At 33.6% G+C, this 5,575-nt stretch overlaps 1 protein-coding gene across 4 annotated transcripts in view; it reads left to right on the top strand.

Moving 5' to 3' along the window:
• The window catches only part of FANCM (FA complementation group M), a 101,242-nt gene that overhangs the window by 59,894 nt on the left and 35,773 nt on the right, over window positions 1–5,575 (top strand). The gene's annotated exons all lie outside the window — the stretch shown is intronic.

Genomic DNA, 5,575 nt, shown 5'->3' with positions numbered 1-5,575 from the left:
CTCAAGGTGCATTCTAGAATGTTAGGGGTGTTCTCTTTGCGAAGAATAAGAGATTGTTCTTACGGCAAAGGGAAGGAGACAGTGGCAGTACAGTGTCAGAGAAAATTAAAATAAAAAATATTCTAGCAACCCTGAGAATCCTCACCACAAAATGTAGGAAAAAAAAAAGAAAACAGTTTTATTATTGAAGAAGCATTAAACTAGATTCAATGTGAACTGCAGACAATCCACTAAGATATTACAGAGAGAAATTTTACCCTATTTATATCCTCAAACAATTACAATCCTTTATATATGTAGTCCCAAGATTAACAGTAGCTTGTCCTCATATGAGGGGACAGAACTATTTGCTATACATTCTTTCATTCCTATTCGTCTGGTAGTTGAGGTAACCATTTGTGTTGGCTGATTGGTTTTATCAAGAGGAAACTTCTCTTACTGCCATGGAAAGCAAATGGCTACCGTTCTGATATAGATGCCTAGGTTATAACTGCCATGACCACTGGGAGATAGGGGTGCAATCTTCTTTGTTGTTTGTATTTCAAATAGATGTCTCCCAGACCCTAAAGAAAACATTTTGGGGTTGTAAAGCTGACTAGAGGCTTGCTTATCCTTTTTCAGAGATTTACAGAGGGTTAAAGGAATGATTAACAATGTTAGGTGTCTCCTGGAAAACCCTCTAAGATAGGGAGGTTGAAAGATTTCTTCTCTTTAAGAAGTACAGAGACTTTGGTGATATCAAGAAAATATCTTGAATTATTAACATTATGTAAGTGAGAAACAAAAGTTTCTTTTTTCCCCCTTACTCTTTAAGGAGCGCTTTTAAAGAATCATAAAATCGTTATTTTATTTTGAGATATTAAAAGAACCTTGGGGGTCATCTGGTCCAGTTACCTATCAAAGTAGTAATGCTTTCTGCAGCGTTCTTACTAAATACATAGCCAACCTCTACTTGGATATCCCTGTTAATATAAATCATATTCTTCTGTGATAGTTCATTCCATGGTTGGACAGCCCTAAATAGTAGATTTATTCTATGTTGAAAAATTTCTTTCTTTGTATGTTTTCCCATTGATCTACCTTTTGTCTTCCAGATAAAAAGTACAGTTTTCAGTCTCCATTTATTTATATAGCAGTCCTTCACATATTTGAAGTTTCTCTAATTCTTTGTTGTACTAGTTTTCATACCATGAAGTTTCAGGGCCCTTGTACTCCTAGTCACTTGCTTGGAAATCATTTAAATTTGTTAATGTTCTTTTTTTAACACTAAGCCATTAATCATTGCTTTTGGTTTAATGCTGGTAAACCTAATACAGATCTACTTAATAGAAATAGTCCTATCATTTTGGAAAACTTTGCCAAGTATTTGTTTAAAATAAAATCATATTATGTCTTTTAAATTCTCTTTTATTTATTAAATAATGGCATCAAAACTTGATTGGGTTGACTTAAATTACTCTTAGTAATTGTATTTTTTCTAAATGCTAATTAACCATATGTTTAATTATTGTTTCTAAATGTTACTTGGGAAGAATGGTGTATTTATTTGATGAAATTCTGAAACTTTCCCTTCTTTAAAATTGAGATATTAGTTAATGTTCATTTTTTTCTTCCATTTTTCCTGATTTTTCAAGTGACAATGATTTGTTTTGCCAATATTATATTTATAAAGATAATTTTCTATTTATTAGTATACAGTAAGACTTACATTTTACATGAACTCAACGTACCCGAATTCAGGTATGTGCAGTTGGCAAATGAAACAAATAAGGGCAGAGAGAGAAGAATTAAGATTTAAAAAAATGATTGCTATGATTAATTTTGTTTGCTTATTATAAGAATATCTTATTTTTAAAAAAATGTGTGACAGCTATGTTTGTATAAGAAATACTTGTTAAATAATGAGGTTTGCTATTATGCATAATTTTTAACTTACTCAAAGGTCTTGGAACATATTGGTCATATAAAATGAGATTCTCTTACTGTCTAACTCATTTGGGCTTAGAGGCCTGAACTTATTTAAAGTGACTATGAGATTGAAGTGCCTTCTTATCACAAAATCTTAGAGCCTATGGGAGTCATATCTGAAAGGTACTCAAGAGAACATTTAGTTCAAGCCCTTTATTTTACTGATGAGGAAACAGCTGCAGAGAAGCCATATTTAAAAAGCATCTTACAAAGTATTGGGGGACACCTAAGACAAATTTTTCATGATTCCTAATTCAGTAGTCCTGTTCTTTTAAATTCCTGCCCTCATCTCTGTTGGGCCAGAGTTCCTCCTTTGCACTGTTTATCATTTCCAGTTTGATACTTATTTCTTTTACAGAGACTATGGAAGCTAAAAAGGAGTAAGTTGCTATACAATTTTCTTTTTATTAGAGAAGTTATGGGTTTATTAAACAATCATGCATAAAATATAGGATTCCCATTCAGTACCTCATGCCCAAGAGCTTGCATTCGTGTAGAGCATTTGTTACAAGTGATAATAGCATTTTCCTTTTATAATTGTACTATGATTTATCATTAGCTACCTGTGCTACAATTGATGAAAGATTATTAAAATGCGCTATTATCTATCATCCATAATTTACAGAAGGTATATATTTTCCCATATACTACCCTATTAACACCTTGTATTAATATCGTATGTCTGTTATAATTCATGAAAGAACATTCTTACACTTGCATGATTAACCATAGTCCATCATCTACAATAGTTAACTGTATTGTACAGTCCTGTTTTATCTTTTAATTTTTATTCTAGTGTATATACTTCCTAAGTTTTCCCCTTTTAACCACATTTACTTCTACTGTTCAGTGTTGTTAATTACACTCATAATTATGTGCCACTGTCACCACCATCCTCTTCTATACCTTTACCATCAACCTAAATAGAAATTTTGTACAAGTTAAGCATCAATTCCCCATTCTCTGACCCCAGTCTGAGGTTACTCCTGGCAACCTATGTTCTAGATTCTAACTCTTTTAGTTTGCTTATTATAATCAGTTCATAACAGTGAGATCATACAGTATTTGTCCTGTTGTTTGGCTTATTTCACTTAACATAATGTCCTCAAGGTTTATCCATGTTGTTGCCTGTATCAGAATTCCATTATTTTTTACTGCTGAATAATATTCCATGGTATGTATATCCCACATTTTGTTTATCCATTAATCATTTAATGGACACTTGGTTTGTTTCCATCTTTTGGGAATTGTGAATAATGCTGCTATGAACATCAGTGTGCACATATCTGTCGAACCCTCCTTTCATTTCTTTTGTATTTATACCTATTAGTGGGATTGCCAGATCATATGGAAATTCTGTACTTGCTGAGAAATTGCCAAACTGTCTTCCACAGCTGCTGTAGCATTTTACATTCCCACTGGCAATGAATGAGTGTTCCTATTTCTCTACATCCTCTTGAATACTCATTTTCAGTTTTTTTAAAAAAATAGTGGCTGTTCTAGTAGGTGTGAAATGGTATTTTATTGTGGTTTTGATTTGTGTTTTCCTAATAGGTAGTGATGTTGAGCATCTTTTCATGTACTATTTAGTGATATGCATTTTCCTTTTTTTAGAAGTGTGTTGAAGTCTTTTGCCCATATTAAAATTGAGTTATTTGTCTTTCTATTGTTAGGTTATAATATTTCTTTATATACTCTGGATATTTAACCCTTATTGGATATGTAGTTTCCAAATATTTTCTCCCATTGAATAGGTTGTCTTTTTAATTTCATGACAAATTCCTTTGATGCACAATAGTTTTGAGGTGTTTCTATATATTTGTTTTTTTCTTTTGTGCGTATGCTTTGGGTATAAAGTCTAAGAAACCATTGTCTACCACAAAATCTTTTTTTAAAATTATTTTATTGATGTATATTATATATTCACATACCATGTAATCATCCAAAGTGTGCAATCAGTGGTTCACAATATCATCATGTAACTATGCATTTATCATCACAATTGACTTTTTCTTTATCTCTTTTTTTTTTAACATGGGCAGGCACCGGGAATCGAACCCGGGTCCTCTGGATGGCAGGCAAGCATTCTTGCCTGCTGAGCCACCGTGGCCCGCCCACAATTGACTTTTTGTTTTTCTCTTTTGTGAAAAATAACATATATATTAAAAAGCAATAAATTCCAAAGCACATCTGAATAGTTAGTTGTAAAACAGATTTCAGAGTTTGTTATGGGTTACAATTCCACAATTTTAGGTTTTTGCTTCTAGCTGTTTTGATTCTGGAGAATAAAAGAAATAGCAATATAATGATTCAGCAATCATACTTGTTTGTTAAACCTGACCTTCTCTGTATAACCCCACCATCACCTGTGATCTTTCTCCCACTCTTTAGGGGTATTTGGGATATGCTAATTCTAACTTTTCATGTTGGAAGGGGCTGTCAGTAATATGGGATACGGGAATGGAACTAGTTGATGTTCTGGAAAGTCTGGTCCCTCTGCATATCAGGATTTATTTGGTCCAGGGACCTATTGGAGGTTGTAGGTTTCTCAAAAGTTACCCTAGTGCTTTGGAGCCTTGTAGAATCTTATATAATACCCTTAGTGTTCTTTGGGATTGGCAGGAATGGTTTTGATTGGGGTTTGGCAAGTTATGATAGGTAGCAATGTCTAATTGAAGCTTGCATAAGAGTGACCTACAGAGTAGTCTCTCGACTCTATTTGAACTCTCAGCCACTCATACCTTATTTGTTGCACTTCTTTTCCCCATTTTGGTCAGAATGGCATTGTTGATCCCACAGTGTTGGCCAGGCTCATTGCTGGAAGTCATCTCTCATGCTGCCAGAGAAATTTTTACCCCAGGATGTCATGTCCTATGTAGGGGGAAGGGCAATGATTTCACTTGTAGAGTTGCTACCACAAGATCTTGAAGGTGCTTCCCTGTATTTTCTTCTAGGAGTTTTATAGTCCTCGTTCTTATATTTAGGTCTTTGATCCATTTGAAGTTAATTTTTGTACATTATGTGAGATAGTTGTCCTCTTTCATTCTTTTGCATATGGATATCCAGTCTTCGCAACACCATTTGTTGTAGAGACTGTTCCTCCCCAATTGAGTGGACTTTGCAGCCTAGTTAGAACACAGCTGGCCATAGACATGAGATTTTTTTTCTGACCTCTCAATTCAATTCCATTGGGCAGTGTTTCTGTTCTTATGCCAGTACCATGCTGTTTTTTTAATATTCTTTAAACTCAGAAATTGTGAGTCTTCCAACTTCATTCTTTTCAAAATGTTTTTGGCTATTCAGGGCCCATTACTCTTGAAACAAATTTGATAACTGGCTATTTATTTCTGCAAATAGGCTGTTGGAATTTTGATTGGAATTGAGTTGAATGTGTAAATCAATTTGGTTAGAATTGACATCTTAATGATATAATGATATTCTAATCCATGAACATTGAATGTCTTTCCGTTTATTTAGGTCTTTGATTTTTTTTTCTTTTTTTATTGTATAATATAACATATATACAAAGCAAGGAAAGAGAAAGGCAATAGTTTTCAAAGCATTCTTCAACAAGTAGTTACGGGACAGATCCCAGAGTTTGTCATGG

The sequence above is a fragment of the Tamandua tetradactyla genome, chromosome 14 (genome assembly GCF_023851605.1).
Source record: "Tamandua tetradactyla isolate mTamTet1 chromosome 14, mTamTet1.pri, whole genome shotgun sequence".
Lineage (NCBI taxonomy): Eukaryota > Metazoa > Chordata > Mammalia > Pilosa > Myrmecophagidae > Tamandua > Tamandua tetradactyla.
This window is presented reverse-complemented; position numbering and strand designations above follow the sequence as displayed.